Source organism: Lissotriton helveticus, chromosome 7 (genome assembly GCF_964261635.1).
Source record: "Lissotriton helveticus chromosome 7, aLisHel1.1, whole genome shotgun sequence".
Lineage (NCBI taxonomy): Eukaryota > Metazoa > Chordata > Amphibia > Caudata > Salamandridae > Lissotriton > Lissotriton helveticus.
In genome coordinates, this window is record NC_136068.1 from 935,385,804 (window position 1) to 935,403,224 (window position 17,421).

The following is a 17,421-nucleotide window of genomic DNA, read 5'->3' on the forward strand; positions in this document are numbered from 1 at the left end:
GATGGTCCCTGCTGGGAATCCCCAAGGTGGAGCCAGGCATCCCCGGCGTTGAGGGGGCCGTTGTGGAGATTAGGCAAGCTAATGCCCAGGGTTGCAGAGTGGGACCCCTGGTTAGAGAAGGCACTGACGTGAGAATTATCGAGTCCGCTGACCCTGGTCCATGACCCTGCCGCGTCGGGAATCAAACCCTGGTCCCGGGCCGACTTCTGCTTTTGGGTCTGCCGCCTCTAACCAGTGAGCCATTGAGAGATGTACCCCAGGCTGAACATAAAAACTGAGAAAACATGAAAACTGAGATTCTAATTTTTAGTAGGGTGTGGATTTTCACAATATCCATAGTACTGATTATCAAGCCTTAGAAAATCTGTTTTTTATTGCTGTGCATTCGTTTGAAAATATTCAAGTTCTAATGCACTAACAGTGGAATTTTCCATCTGCAGAATATACTGAATGACCAGAGATGGCAGTGCTGCGGAAGAGAATTTGTCTGCATTGCTGAGACCAAAAAAGAAAAACAAGAAGCCATTTCTCAGCACTCTGCCTTCCTTCATCAATTTAAATGGTAAGTCAAACTCGAGTTAGTGGGGTCTTGGCATGATTATCTTTGTCAAGACTCTACCAAAATGGATGACGTTACGGTGATCATCATATTTTATCAGACTTTGTCTCCGAAGCTGAGAAAGCCTGCGTTAGATACCTGTGCTAACAATGTGTCATCAGAGGACATTACTGTCTTTAAGGCTGGAAAGAGTTTCCTTAATTTGGAGCGATGGCCTTACTTTCTCAAGGAGTGAAGCTCATTTGACCTGTTTCCCTGCACTCTGTGTGTGGGTCTCTGATACTCCAGATGGATAGCTGTTTAGGATACTCGGCGGTCTTGCAACTCCATCCAATTTTCAAAAGGAGCCCAATGCTTTCCCAGTATACTGCCTAGCTGCCTTGCAGTCCTAATTAGATATAGTTACCTAGTGCATAATTGCTGATTTCTCCTCCTCCTGTGTTTCCTCGTCACCCAGGGCGATTGGTCACGTGCTGTCCTGACATCATAAAGCTAGAGCAGGATGTCATCTGACATGAGGGACAATCAGTTGCCTAGCAAGCACTAAGATACATTTATCATGGTATTGAACTGGGTTGCAGGGTAAACAGGGCGCCCAGCTGAAGACCTAGATGGTGAGATGAATTAAACTGGCGCATTATTTGAGACTTGTGCATCTGTTTGAAGGTGCAGTTAATCACAATGTTCTCGACTTCTCTATAGCTTAACTGTGGTAGGATGTACTAAGATGAAGATGTTAAGATGTTGTTTATAGTTTTTATTATTCCCACTAACAGTAGCGTAAACCTTCCTCCCTCAACTTATCAGATCACTCAATTGCTATTGGCGTATCATAACCTATAAGAATTGCACTGAGAAGGGGATGCCATCACTTGGCTGGCAATCACATCTTTTTATCTAGGTCCTGATGTAGGTGGTAGTGTTGTTTAGAGAGTGGTAGCAAATGAGGCATAGGATTGATGTAATGTATTGTGTATACTTGTAAAGCGCACTGTTGCCAGCCGGCGTCCTGGCGCTGTATACCGCAGGGGAACCAGTCCTGGCTTTCCCTGTGGGATGGTCCCTGCTGGGAATCCCCAAGGTGGAGCCAGGCATCCCCGGCGTTGAGGGGGCCGTTGTGGAGATTAGGCAAGCTAATGCCCATAGTTGCAGAGTGGGACCCCTGGTTAGAGTAGGCACTGACGTGAGAATTATCGATTCCGCTGACCCTGGTCCATGACCCTGCCGCGTCGGGAATCGAACCCTGGTCTTGGGCCGACTTCTGCTTTTGGGTCTGCCGCCTCTAACCAGTGAGCCATTGAGAGATGTACCCTAGGCTGAACATGAAAACTGAGATTCTAATTTTTGGTAGGGTGTGGATTTTCACAATATCCATAGTACTGATTATCAAGCCTTAGAAAATCTGTTTTTTATTGCTGTGCATTCATTTGAAAATATTCAAGTTCTAATGCACTAACAGTGGACTTTTCCATCTGCAGAATATACTGAATGACCAGAGATGGCAGTGCTGCGGAAGAGAATTTGTCTGCATTGCTGAGACCAAAAAAAAAAACAAGAAGCCATTTCTCAGCACTCTGCCTTCCTTCATCAATTTAAATGGTAAGTCAAACTCGAGTTAGTGGGGTCTTGGCATGATTATCTTTGTCAAGACTCTACCAAAATGGATGACGTTACGGTGATCATCATATTTTATCAGACTTTGTCTCCGAAGCTGAGAAAGCCTGCGTTAGATACCTGTGCTAACAATGTGTCATCAGAGGACATTACTGTCTTTAAGGCTGGAAAGAGTTTCCTTAATTTGGAGCCATGGCCTTACTTTCTCAAGGAGTGAAGCTCATTTGACCTGTTTCCCTGCACTCTGTGTGTGGGTCTCTGATACTCCAGATGGATAGCTGTTTAGGATACTCGGCGGTCTTGCAACTCCATCCAATTTTCAAAAGGAGCCCAATGCTTTCCCAGTATACTGCCTAGCTGCCTTGCAGTCCTAATTACACAGTTACCTAGTGCATAATTGCTGATTTCTCCTCCTCCTGTGTTTCCTCGTCACCCAGGGCGATTGGTCACGTGCTGTCCTGACATCATAAAGCTAGAGCAGGATGTCATCTGACATGAGGGACAATCAGTTGCCTAGCAAGCACTAAGATACATTTATCATGGTATTGAACTGGGTTGCAGGGTAAACATGACGCCCAGCTGAAGACCTAGATGGTGAGATGAATGAAACTGGCGCATTATTTGAGACTTGTGCATCTGTTTGAAGGTGCAGTTAATCACAATGTTCTCGACTTCTCTATAGCTTAACTGATAAGGATGTACTAAGATGAAGATGTTAAGATGTTGTTTATAGTTTTTATTATTCCCACTAACAGTAGCGTAAACCTTCCTCCCTCAACTTATCAGATCACTCAATTGCTATTGGCCTATCATAACCTATAAGAATTGCACTGAGAAGGGGATGCCGTCACTTGGCTGGCAATCACATCTTTTTATCTAGGTCCTGATGTAGGTGCTAGTGTTGTGTGGAGAGTGGTAGCAAATGAGGCATAGGATTGATGTAATGTGTATACTTGTAAAGCGCACTGTTGCCAGCCGGCGTCCTGGCGCTGTGTACCGCTGGGGAACCAGTCCTGGCTTTCCCTGTGGGATGGTCCCTGCTGGGAATCCCCAAGGTGGAGCCAGGCATCCCCGGCGTTGAGGGGGCCGTTGTGGAGATTAGGCAAGCTAATGCCCAGGGTTGCAGAGTGGGACCCCTGGTTAGAGTAGGCACTGACGTGAGAATTATCGAGTCCGCTGACCCTGGTCCATGACCCTGCCGCGTCGGGAATCAAATCCTGGTCCCGGGCCGACTTCTGCTTTTGGGTCTGCCGCCTCTAACCAGTGAGCCATTGAGAGATGTACCCCAGGCTGAACATGAAAACTGAGAAAACATGAAAACTGAGATTCTAATTTTTAGTAGGGTGTGGATTTTCACAATATCCATAGTACTGATTATCAAGCCTTAGAAAATCTGTTTTTTATTGCTGTGCATTCATTTGAAAATATTCAAGTTCTAATGCACTAACAGTGGACTTTTCCATCTGCAGAATATACTGAATGACCAGAGATGGCAGTGCTGCGGAAGAGAATTTGTCTGCATTGCTGAGACCAAAAAAAAAAACAAGAAGCCATTTCTCAGCACTCTGCCTTCCTTCATCAATTTAAATGGTAAGTCAAACTCGAGTTAGTGGGGTCTTGGCATGATTATCTTTGTCAAGACTCTACCAAAATGGATGACGTTACGGTGATCATCATATTTTATCAGACTTTGTCTCCGAAGCTGAGAAAGCCTGCGTTAGATACCTGTGCTAACAATGTGTCATCAGAGGACATTACTGTCTTTAAGGCTGGAAAGAGTTTCCTTAATTTGGAGCCATGGCCTTACTTTCTCAAGGAGTGAAGCTCATTTGACCTGTTTCCCTGCACTCTGTGTGTGGGTCTCTGATACTCCAGATGGATAGCTGTTTAGGATACTCGGCGGTCTTGCAACTCCATCCAATTTTCAAAAGGAGCCCAATGCTTTCCCAGTATACTGCCTAGCTGCCTTGCAGTCCTAATTACACAGTTACCTAGTGCATAATTGCTGATTTCTCCTCCTCCTGTGTTTCCTCGTCACCCAGGGCGATTGGTCACGTGCTGTCCTGACATCATAAAGCTAGAGCAGGATGTCATCTGACATGAGGGACAATCAGTTGCCTAGCAAGCACTAAGATACATTTATCATGGTATTGAACTGGGTTGCAGGGTAAACATGGCGCCCAGCTGAAGACCTAGATGGTGAGATGAATGAAACTGGCGCATTATTTGAGACTTGTGCATCTGTTTGAAGGTGCAGTTAATCACAATGTTCTCGACTTCTCTATAGCTTAACTGATAAGGATGTACTAAGATGAAGATGTTAAGATGTTGTTTATAGTTTTTATTATTCCCACTAACAGTAGCGTAAACCTTCCTCCCTCAACTTATCAGATCACTCAATTGCTATTGGCCTATCATAACCTATAAGAATTGCACTGAGAAGGGGATGCCGTCACTTGGCTGGCAATCACATCTTTTTATCTAGGTCCTGATGTAGGTGCTAGTGTTGTGTGGAGAGTGGTAGCAAATGAGGCATAGGATTGATGTAATGTGTATACTTGTAAAGCGCACTGTTGCCAGCCGGCGTCCTGGCGCTGTATACCGCTGGGGAACCAGTCCTGGCTTTCCCTGTGGGATGGTCCCTGCTGGGAATCCCCAAGGTGGAGCCAGGCATCCCCGGCATTGAGGGGGCCGTTGTGGAGATTAGGCAAGCTAATGCCCAGAGTTGCAGAGTGGGACCCCTGGTTAGAGTAGGCACTGACGTGAGAATTATCGAGTCCGCTGACCCTGGTCCATGACCCTGCCGCGTCGGGAATCAAACCCTGGTCCCGGGCAGACTTCTGCTTTTGGGTCTGCCGCCTCTAACCAGTGAGCCATTGAGAGATGTACCCCAGGCTGAACATGAAAACTGAGAAAACATGAAAACTGAGATTCTAATTTTTAGTAGGGTGTGGATTTTCATAATATCCATAGTACTGATTATCAAGCCTTAGAAAATCTGTTTTTTATTGCTGTGCATTCGTTTGAAAATATTCAAGTTCTAATGCACTAACAGTGGACTTTTCCATCTGCAGAATATACTGAATGACCAGAGATGGCAGTGCTGCGGAAGAGAATTTGTCTGCATTGCTGAGACCAAAAAAAAAAAACAAGAAGCCATTTCTCAGCACTCTGCCTTCCTTCATCAATTTAAATGGTAAGTCAAACTCGAGTTAGTGGGGTCTTGGCATGATTATCTTTGTCAAGACTCTACCAAAATGGATGACGTTACGGTGATCATCATATTTTATCATACTTTGTCTCCGAAGCTGGGAAAGCCTGCGTTAGATACCTGTGCTAACAATGTGTCATCAGAGGACATTACTGTCTTTAAGGCTGGAAAGAGTTTCCTTAATTTGGAGCCATGGCCTTACTTTCTCAAGGAGTGAAGCTCATTTGACCTGTTTCCCTGCACTCTGTGTGTGGGTCTCTGATACTCCAGATGGATAGCTGTTTAGGATACTCTGCGGTCTTGCAACTCCATCCAATTTTCAAAAGGAGCCCAATGCTTTCCCAGTATACTGCCTAGCTGCCTTGCAGTCTTAATTACATATAGTTACCTAGTGCATAATTGCTGATGTCTCCTCCTCCTGTGTTTCCTCGTCACCCCGGGCGATTGGTCACGTGCTGTCCTGACATCATAAAGCTAGAGCAGGATGTCATCTGACATGAGGGACAATCAGTTGCCTAGCAAGCACTAAGATACATTTATCATGGTATTGAACTGGGTTGCAGGGTAAACAGGGCGCCCAGCTGAAGACCTAGATGGTGAGATGAATGAAACTGGCGCATTATTTGAGACTTGTGCATCTGTTTGAAGGTGCAGTTAATCACAATGTTCTCGACTTCTCTATAGCTTAACTGATAAGGATGTACTAAGATGAAGATGTTAAGATGTTGTTTATAGTTTTTATTATTCCCACTAACAGTAGCGTAAACCTTCCTCCCTCAACTTATCAGATCACTCAATTGCTATTGGCGTATCATAACCTATAAGAATTGCACTGAGAAGGGGATGCCATCACTTGGCTGGCAATCACATCTTTTTATCTAGGTCCTGATGTAGGTGCTAGTGTTGTGTAGAGAGTGGTAGCAAATGAGGCATAGGATTGATGTAATGTAATGTGTATACTTGTAAAGCGCACTGTTGCCAGCCGGCGTCCTGGCGCTGTGTACCGCTGGGGAACCAGTCCTGGCTTTCCCTGTGGGATGGTCCCTGCTGGGAATCCCCAAGGTGGAGCCAGGCATCCCCGGCGTTGAGGGGGCCGTTGTGGAGATTAGGCAAGCTAATGCCCAGGGTTGCAGAGTGGGACCCCTGGTTAGAGTAGGCACTGACGTGAGAATTATCGAGTCCGCTGACCCTGGTCCATGACCCTGCCGCGTCGGGAATCAAATCCTGGTCCCGGGCCGACTTCTGCTTTTGGGTCTGCCGCCTCTAACCAGTGAGCCATTGAGAGATGTACCCCAGGCTGAACATGAAAACTGAGAAAACATGAAAACTGAGATTCTAATTTTTAGTAGGGTGTGGATTTTCACAATATCCATAGTACTGATTATCAAGCCTTAGAAAATCTGTTTTTTATTGCTGTGCATTCGTTTGAAAATATTCAAGTTCTAATGCACTAACAGTGGAATTTTCCATCTGCAGAATATACTGAATGACCAGAGATGGCAGTGCTGCGGAAGAGAATTTGTCTGCATTGCTGAGACCAAAAAAGAAAAACAAGAAGCCATTTCTCAGCACTCTGCCTTCCTTCATCAATTTAAATGGTAAGTCAAACTCGAGTTAGTGGGGTCTTGGCATGATTATCTTTGTCAAGACTCTACCAAAATGGATGACGTTACGGTGATCATCATATTTTATCAGACTTTGTCTCCGAAGCTGAGAAAGCCTGCGTTAGATACCTGTGCTAACAATGTGTCATCAGAGGACATTACTGTCTTTAAGGCTGGAAAGAGTTTCCTTAATTTGGAGCGATGGCCTTACTTTCTCAAGGAGTGAAGCTCATTTGACCTGTTTCCCTGCACTCTGTGTGTGGGTCTCTGATACTCCAGATGGATAGCTGTTTAGGATACTCGGCGGTCTTGCAACTCCATCCAATTTTCAAAAGGAGCCCAATGCTTTCCCAGTATACTGCCTAGCTGCCTTGCAGTCCTAATTAGATATAGTTACCTAGTGCATAATTGCTGATTTCTCCTCCTCCTGTGTTTCCTCGTCACCCAGGGCGATTGGTCACGTGCTGTCCTGACATCATAAAGCTAGAGCAGGATGTCATCTGACATGAGGGACAATCAGTTGCCTAGCAAGCACTAAGATACATTTATCATGGTATTGAACTGGGTTGCAGGGTAAACAGGGCGCCCAGCTGAAGACCTAGATGGTGAGATGAATTAAACTGGCGCATTATTTGAGACTTGTGCATCTGTTTGAAGGTGCAGTTAATCACAATGTTCTCGACTTCTCTATAGCTTAACTGTGGTAGGATGTACTAAGATGAAGATGTTAAGATGTTGTTTATAGTTTTTATTATTCCCACTAACAGTAGCGTAAACCTTCCTCCCTCAACTTATCAGATCACTCAATTGCTATTGGCGTATCATAACCTATAAGAATTGCACTGAGAAGGGGATGCCATCACTTGGCTGGCAATCACATCTTTTTATCTAGGTCCTGATGTAGGTGGTAGTGTTGTTTAGAGAGTGGTAGCAAATGAGGCATAGGATTGATGTAATGTATTGTGTATACTTGTAAAGCGCACTGTTGCCAGCCGGCGTCCTGGCGCTGTATACCGCTGGGGAACCAGTCCTGGCTTTCCCTGTGGGATGGTCCCTGCTGGGAATCCCCAAGGTGGAGCCAGGCATCCCCGGCGTTGAGGGGGCCGTTGTGGAGATTAGGCAAGCTAATGCCCATAGTTGCAGAGTGGGACCCCTGGTTAGAGTAGGCACTGACGTGAGAATTATCGATTCCGCTGACCCTGGTCCATGACCCTGCCGCGTCGGGAATCGAACCCTGGTCTTGGGCCGACTTCTGCTTTTGGGTCTGCCGCCTCTAACCAGTGAGCCATTGAGAGATGTACCCTAGGCTGAACATGAAAACTGAGATTCTAATTTTTGGTAGGGTGTGGATTTTCACAATATCCATAGTACTGATTATCAAGCCTTAGAAAATCTGTTTTTTATTGCTGTGCATTCATTTGAAAATATTCAAGTTCTAATGCACTAACAGTGGACTTTTCCATCTGCAGAATATACTGAATGACCAGAGATGGCAGTGCTGCGGAAGAGAATTTGTCTGCATTGCTGAGACCAAAAAAAAAAACAAGAAGCCATTTCTCAGCACTCTGCCTTCCTTCATCAATTTAAATGGTAAGTCAAACTCGAGTTAGTGGGGTCTTGGCATGATTATCTTTGTCAAGACTCTACCAAAATGGATGACGTTACGGTGATCATCATATTTTATCAGACTTTGTCTCCGAAGCTGAGAAAGCCTGCGTTAGATACCTGTGCTAACAATGTGTCATCAGAGGACATTACTGTCTTTAAGGCTGGAAAGAGTTTCCTTAATTTGGAGCCATGGCCTTACTTTCTCAAGGAGTGAAGCTCATTTGACCTGTTTCCCTGCACTCTGTGTGTGGGTCTCTGATACTCCAGATGGATAGCTGTTTAGGATACTCGGCGGTCTTGCAACTCCATCCAATTTTCAAAAGGAGCCCAATGCTTTCCCAGTATACTGCCTAGCTGCCTTGCAGTCCTAATTACACAGTTACCTAGTGCATAATTGCTGATTTCTCCTCCTCCTGTGTTTCCTCGTCACCCAGGGCGATTGGTCACGTGCTGTCCTGACATCATAAAGCTAGAGCAGGATGTCATCTGACATGAGGGACAATCAGTTGCCTAGCAAGCACTAAGATACATTTATCATGGTATTGAACTGGGTTGCAGGGTAAACAGGGCGCCCAGCTGAAGACCTAGATGGTGAGATGAATGAAACTGGCGCATTATTTGAGACTTGTGCATCTGTTTGAAGGTGCAGTTAATCACAATGTTCTCGACTTCTCTATAGCTTAACTGATAAGGATGTACTAAGATGAAGATGTTAAGATGTTGTTTATAGTTTTTATTATTCCCACTAACAGTAGCGTAAACCTTCCTCCCTCAACTTATCAGATCACTCAATTGCTATTGGCGTATCATAACCTATAAGAATTGCACTGAGAAGGGGATGCCATCACTTGGCTGGCAATCACATCTTTTTATCTAGGTCCTGATGTAGGTGCTAGTGTTGTGTAGAGAGTGGTAGCAAATGAGGCATAGGATTGATGTAATGTAATGTGTATACTTGTAAAGCGCACTGTTGCCAGCCGGCGTCCTGGCGCTGTGTACCGCTGGGGAACCAGTCCTGGCTTTCCCTGTGGGATGGTCCCTGCTGGGAATCCCCAAGGTGGAGCCAGGCATCCCCGGCGTTGAGGGGGCCGTTGTGGAGATTAGGCAAGCTAATGCCCAGGGTTGCAGAGTGGGACCCCTGGTTAGAGTAGGCACTGACGTGAGAAATTATCGAGTCCGCTGACCCTGGTCCATGACCCTGCCGCGTCGGGAATCAAACCCTGGTCCCGGGCCGACTTCTGCTTTTGGGTCTGCCGCCTCTAACCAGTGAGCCATTGAGAGATGTACCCCAGGCTGAACATAAAAACTGAGAAAACATGAAAACTGAGATTCTAATTTTTAGTAGGGTGTGGATTTTCACAATATCCATAGTACTGATTATCAAGCCTTAGAAAATCTGTTTTTTATTGCTGTGCATTCGTTTGAAAATATTCAAGTTCTAATGCACTAACAGTGGAATTTTCCATCTGCAGAATATACTGAATGACCAGAGATGGCAGTGCTGCGGAAGAGAATTTGTCTGCATTGCTGAGACCAAAAAAAAAAACAAGAAGCCATTTCTCAGCACTTTGCCTTCCTTCATCAATTTAAATGGTAAGTCAAACTCGAGTTAGTGGGGTCTTGGCATGATTATCTTTGTCAAGACTCTACCAAAATGGATGACGTTACGATGATCATCATATTTTATCAGACTTTGTCTCCGAAGCTGAGAAAGCCTGCGTTAGATACCTGTGCTAATAATGTGTCATCAGAGGACATTACTGTCTTTAAGGCTGGAAAGAGTTTCCTTAATTTGGAGCCATGGCCTTACTTTCTCAAGGAGTGAAGCTCATTTGACCTGTTTCCCTGCACTCTGTGTGTGGGTCTCTGATACTCCAGATGGATAGCTGTTTAGGATACTCGGCGGTCTTGCAACTCCATCCAATTTTCAAAAGGAGCCCAATGCTTTCCCAGTATACTGCCTAGCTGCCTTGCAGTCCTAATTACATATAGTTACCTAGTGCATAATTGCTGATTTCTCCTCCTCCTGTGTTTCCTCGTCACCCAGGGCGATTGGTCACGTGCTGTCCTGACATCATAAAGCTAGAGCAGGATGTCATCTGACATGAGGGACAATCAGTTGCCTAGCAAGCACTAAAATACATTTATCATGGTATTGAACTGGGTTGCAGGGTAAACAGGGCGCCCAGCTGAAGACCTAGATGGTGAGATGAATGAAACTGGCGCATTATTTGAGACTTGTGCATCTGTTTGAAGGTGCAGTTAATCACAATGTTCTCGACTTCTCTATAGCTTAACTGATAAGGATGTACTAAGATGAAGATGTTAAGATGTTGTTTATAGTTTTTATTATTCCCACTAACAGTAGCGTAAACCTTCCTCCCTCAACTTATCAGATCACTCAATTGCTATTGGCGTATCATAACCTATAAGAATTGCACTGAGAAGGGGATGCCATCACTTGGCTGGCAATCACATCTTTTTATCTAGGTCCTGATGTAGGTGCTAGTGTTGTGTAGAGAGTGGTAGCAAATGAGGCATAGGATTGATGTAATGTAATGTGTATACTTGTAAAGCGCACTGTTGCCAGCCGGCGTCCTGGCGCTGTGTACCGCTGGGGAACCAGTCCTGGCTTTCCCTGTGGGATGGTCCCTGCTGGGAATCCCCAAGGTGGAGCCAGGCATCCCCGGCGTTGAGGGGGCCGTTGTGGAGATTAGGCAAGCTAATGCCCAGGGTTGCAGAGTGGGACCCCTGGTTAGAGAAGGCACTGACGTGAGAATTATCGAGTCCGCTGACCCTGGTCCATGACCCTGCCGCGTCGGGAATCAAACCCTGGTCCCGGGCCGACTTCTGCTTTTGGGTCTGCCGCCTCTAACCAGTGAGCCATTGAGAGATGTACCCCAGGCTGAACATAAAAACTGAGAAAACATGAAAACTGAGATTCTAATTTTTAGTAGGGTGTGGATTTTCACAATATCCATAGTACTGATTATCAAGCCTTAGAAAATCTGTTTTTTATTGCTGTGCATTCGTTTGAAAATATTCAAGTTCTAATGCACTAACAGTGGAATTTTCCATCTGCAGAATATACTGAATGACCAGAGATGGCAGTGCTGCGGAAGAGAATTTGTCTGCATTGCTGAGACCAAAAAAGAAAAACAAGAAGCCATTTCTCAGCACTCTGCCTTCCTTCATCAATTTAAATGGTAAGTCAAACTCGAGTTAGTGGGGTCTTGGCATGATTATCTTTGTCAAGACTCTACCAAAATGGATGACGTTACGGTGATCATCATATTTTATCATACTTTGTCTCCGAAGCTGGGAAAGCCTGCGTTAGATACCTGTGCTAACAATGTGTCATCAGAGGACATTACTGTCTTTAAGGCTGGAAAGAGTTTCCTTAATTTGGAGCCATGGCCTTACTTTCTCAAGGAGTGAAGCTCATTTGACCTGTTTCCCTGCACTCTGTGTGTGGGTCTCTGATACTCCAGATGGATAGCTGTTTAGGATACTCTGCGGTCTTGCAACTCCATCCAATTTTCAAAAGGAGCCCAATGCTTTCCCAGTATACTGCCTAGCTGCCTTGCAGTCTTAATTACATATAGTTACCTAGTGCATAATTGCTGATGTCTCCTCCTCCTGTGTTTCCTCGTCACCCCGGGCGATTGGTCACGTGCTGTCCTGACATCATAAAGCTAGAGCAGGATGTCATCTGACATGAGGGACAATCAGTTGCCTAGCAAGCACTAAGATACATTTATCATGGTATTGAACTGGGTTGCAGGGTAAACAGGGCGCCCAGCTGAAGACCTAGATGGTGAGATGAATGAAACTGGCGCATTATTTGAGACTTGTGCATCTGTTTGAAGGTGCAGTTAATCACAATGTTCTCGACTTCTCTATAGCTTAACTGATAAGGATGTACTAAGATGAAGATGTTAAGATGTTGTTTATAGTTTTTATTATTCCCACTAACAGTAGCGTAAACCTTCCTCCCTCAACTTATCAGATCACTCAATTGCTATTGGCGTATCATAACCTATAAGAATTGCACTGAGAAGGGGATGCCATCACTTGGCTGGCAATCACATCTTTTTATCTAGGTCCTGATGTAGGTGCTAGTGTTGTGTAGAGAGTGGTAGCAAATGAGGCATAGGATTGATGTAATGTAATGTGTATACTTGTAAAGCGCACTGTTGCCAGCCGGCGTCCTGGCGCTGTGTACCGCTGGGGAACCAGTCCTGGCTTTCCCTGTGGGATGGTCCCTGCTGGGAATCCCCAAGGTGGAGCCAGGCATCCCCGGCGTTGAGGGGGCCGTTGTGGAGATTAGGCAAGCTAATGCCCAGGGTTGCAGAGTGGGACCCCTGGTTAGAGTAGGCACTGACGTGAGAATTATCGAGTCCGCTGACCCTGGTCCATGACCCTGCCGCGTCGGGAATCAAATCCTGGTCCCGGGCCGACTTCTGCTTTTGGGTCTGCCGCCTCTAACCAGTGAGCCATTGAGAGATGTACCCCAGGCTGAACATGAAAACTGAGAAAACATGAAAACTGAGATTCTAATTTTTAGTAGGGTGTGGATTTTCACAATATCCATAGTACTGATTATCAAGCCTTAGAAAATCTGTTTTTTATTGCTGTGCATTCGTTTGAAAATATTCAAGTTCTAATGCACTAACAGTGGAATTTTCCATCTGCAGAATATACTGAATGACCAGAGATGGCAGTGCTGCGGAAGAGAATTTGTCTGCATTGCTGAGACCAAAAAGAAAAACAAGAAGCCATTTCTCAGCACTTTGCCTTCCTTCATCAATTTAAATGGTAAGTCAAACTCGAGTTAGTGGGGTCTTGGCATGATTATCTTTGTCAAGACTCTACCAAAATGGATGACGTTACGGTGATCATCATATTTTATCAGACTTTGTCTCCGAAGCTGAGAAAGCCTGCGTTAGATACCTGTGCTAACAATGTGTCATCAGAGGACATTACTGTCTTTAAGGCTGGAAAGAGTTTCCTTAATTTGGAGCCATGGCCTTACTTTCTCAAGGAGTGAAGCTCATTTGACCTGTTTCCCTGCACTCTGTGTGTGGGTCTCTGATACTCCAGATGGATAGCTGTTTAGGATACTCGGCGGTCTTGCAACTCCATCCAATTTTCAAAAGGAGCCCAATGCTTTCCCAGTATACTGCCTAGCTGCCTTGCAGTCCTAATTACATATAGTTACCTAGTGCATAATTGCTGATTTCTCCTCCTCCTGTGTTTCCTCGTCACCCAGGGCGATTGGTCACGTGCTGTCCTGACATCATAAAGCTAGAGCAGGATGTCATCTGACATGAGGGACAATCAGTTGCCTAGCAAGCACTAAGATACATTTATCATGGTATTGAACTGGGTTGCAGGGTAAACAGGGCGCCCAGCTGAAGACCTAGATGGTGAGATGAATGAAACTGGCGCATTATTTGAGACTTGTGCATCTGTTTGAAGGTGCAGTTAATCACAATGTTCTCGACTTCTCTATAGCTTAACTGATAAGGATGTACTAAGATGAAGATGTTAAGATGTTGTTTATAGTTTTTATTATTCCCACTAACAGTAGCGTAAACCTTCCTCCCTCAACTTATCAGATCACTCAATTGCTATTGGCGTATCATAACCTATAAGAATTGCACTGAGAAGGGGATGCCATCACTTGGCTGGCAATCACATCTTTTTATCTAGGTCCTGATGTAGGTGCTAGTGTTGTGTAGAGAGTGGTAGCAAATGAGGCATAGGATTGATGTAATGTAATGTGTATACTTGTAAAGCGCACTGTTGCCAGCCGGCATCCTGGCGCTGTGTACCGCTGGGGAACCAGTCCTGGCTTTCCCTGTGGGATGGTCCCTGCTGGGAATCCCCAAGGTGGAGCCAGGCATCCCCGGCGTTGAGGGGGCCGTTGTGGAGATTAGGCAAGCTAATGCCCAGGGTTGCAGAGTGGGACCCCTGGTTAGAGTAGGCACCGACGTCGGAATTATCGAGTCCGCTGACCCTGGTCCATGACCCTGCCGCGTCGGGAATCGAACCCTGGTCTTGGGCCGACTTCTGCTTTTGGGTCTGCCGCCTCTAACCAGTGAGCCATTGAGAGATGTACCCTAGGCTGAACATGAAAACTGAGATTCTAATTTTTAGTAGGGTGTGGATTTTCACAATATCCATAGTACTGATTATCAAGCCTTAGAAAATCTGTTTTTTATTGCTGTGCATTCGTTTGAAAATATTCAAGTTCTAATGCACTAACAGTGGAATTTTCCATCTGCAGAATATACTGAATGACCAGAGATGGCAGTGCTGCGGAAGAGAATTTGTCTGCATTGCTGAGACCAAAAAAGAAAAACAAGAAGCCATTTCTCAGCACTCTGCCTTCCTTCATCAATTTAAATGGTAAGTCAAACTCGAGTTAGTGGGGTCTTGGCATGATTATCTTTGTCAAGACTCTACCAAAATGGATGACGTTACGGTGATCATCATATTTTATCATACTTTGTCTCCGAAGCTGGGAAAGCCTGCGTTAGATACCTGTGCTAACAATGTGTCATCAGAGGACATTACTGTCTTTAAGGCTGGAAAGAGTTTCCTTAATTTGGAGCCATGGCCTTACTTTCTCAAGGAGTGAAGCTCATTTGACCTGTTTCCCTGCACTCTGTGTGTGGGTCTCTGATACTCCAGATGGATAGCTGTTTAGGATACTCTGCGGTCTTGCAACTCCATCCAATTTTCAAAAGGAGCCCAATGCTTTCCCAGTATACTGCCTAGCTGCCTTGCAGTCTTAATTACATATAGTTACCTAGTGCATAATTGCTGATGTCTCCTCCTCCTGTGTTTCCTCGTCACCCCGGGCGATTGGTCACGTGCTGTCCTGACATCATAAAGCTAGAGCAGGATGTCATCTGACATGAGGGACAATCAGTTGCCTAGCAAGCACTAAGATACATTTATCATGGTATTGAACTGGGTTGCAGGGTAAACAGGGCGCCCAGCTGAAGACCTAGATGGTGAGATGAATGAAACTGGCGCATTATTTGAGACTTGTGCATCTGTTTGAAGGTGCAGTTAATCACAATGTTCTCGACTTCTCTATAGCTTAACTGATAAGGATGTACTAAGATGAAGATGTTAAGATGTTGTTTATAGTTTTTATTATTCCCACTAACAGTAGCGTAAACCTTCCTCCCTCAACTTATCAGATCACTCAATTGCTATTGGCGTATCATAACCTATAAGAATTGCACTGAGAAGGGGATGCCATCACTTGGCTGGCAATCACATCTTTTTATCTAGGTCCTGATGTAGGTGCTAGTGTTGTGTAGAGAGTGGTAGCAAATGAGGCATAGGATTGATGTAATGTAATGTGTATACTTGTAAAGCGCACTGTTGCCAGCCGGCGTCCTGGCGCTGTGTACCGCTGGGGAACCAGTCCTGGCTTTCCCTGTGGGATGGTCCCTGCTGGGAATCCCCAAGGTGGAGCCAGGCATCCCCGGCGTTGAGGGGGCCGTTGTGGAGATTAGGCAAGCTAATGCCCAGGGTTGCAGAGTGGGACCCCTGGTTAGAGTAGGCACTGACGTGAGAATTATCGAGTCCGCTGACCCTGGTCCATGACCCTGCCGCGTCGGGAATCAAATCCTGGTCCCGGGCCGACTTCTGCTTTTGGGTCTGCCGCCTCTAACCAGTGAGCCATTGAGAGATGTACCCCAGGCTGAACATGAAAACTGAGAAAACATGAAAACTGAGATTCTAATTTTTAGTAGGGTGTGGATTTTCACAATATCCATAGTACTGATTATCAAGCCTTAGAAAATCTGTTTTTTATTGCTGTGCATTCGTTTGAAAATATTCAAGTTCTAATGCACTAACAGTGGAATTTTCCATCTGCAGAATATACTGAATGACCAGAGATGGCAGTGCTGCGGAAGAGAATTTGTCTGCATTGCTGAGACCAAAAAGAAAAACAAGAAGCCATTTCTCAGCACTTTGCCTTCCTTCATCAATTTAAATGGTAAGTCAAACTCGAGTTAGTGGGGTCTTGGCATGATTATCTTTGTCAAGACTCTACCAAAATGGATGACGTTACGGTGATCATCATATTTTATCAGACTTTGTCTCCGAAGCTGAGAAAGCCTGCGTTAGATACCTGTGCTAACAATGTGTCATCAGAGGACATTACTGTCTTTAAGGCTGGAAAGAGTTTCCTTAATTTGGAGCCATGGCCTTACTTTCTCAAGGAGTGAAGCTCATTTGACCTGTTTCCCTGCACTCTGTGTGTGGGTCTCTGATACTCCAGATGGATAGCTGTTTAGGATACTCGGCGGTCTTGCAACTCCATCCAATTTTCAAAAGGAGCCCAATGCTTTCCCAGTATACTGCCTAGCTGCCTTGCAGTCCTAATTACATATAGTTACCTAGTGCATAATTGCTGATTTCTCCTCCTCCTGTGTTTCCTCGTCACCCAGGGCGATTGGTCACGTGCTGTCCTGACATCATAAAGCTAGAGCAGGATGTCATCTGACATGAGGGACAATCAGTTGCCTAGCAAGCACTAAGATACATTTATCATGGTATTGAACTGGGTTGCAGGGTAAACAGGGCGCCCAGCTGAAGACCTAGATGGTGAGATGAATGAAACTGGCGCATTATTTGAGACTTGTGCATCTGTTTGAAGGTGCAGTTAATCACAATGTTCTCGACTTCTCTATAGCTTAACTGATAAGGATGTACTAAGATGAAGATGTTAAGATGTTGTTTATAGTTTTTATTATTCCCACTAACAGTAGCGTAAACCTTCCTCCCTCAACTTA

The 17,421-nt window shown here is 45.1% G+C and overlaps 1 long non-coding RNA gene across 1 annotated transcript; it reads left to right on the top strand.

Moving 5' to 3' along the window:
* Nucleotides 1-10,073: 10,073 nt before the first annotated feature.
* On the top strand, nucleotides 10,074-16,616 carry LOC144767144 (uncharacterized). The gene is made up of 5 exons (XR_013598076.1): nucleotides 10,074-10,189; nucleotides 11,681-11,802; nucleotides 13,294-13,414; nucleotides 14,889-15,010; nucleotides 16,502-16,616. It is a non-coding gene; the product is annotated as an uncharacterized LOC144767144 (long non-coding RNA).
* The last annotated feature ends 805 nt before the right edge of the window (nucleotides 16,617-17,421 follow it).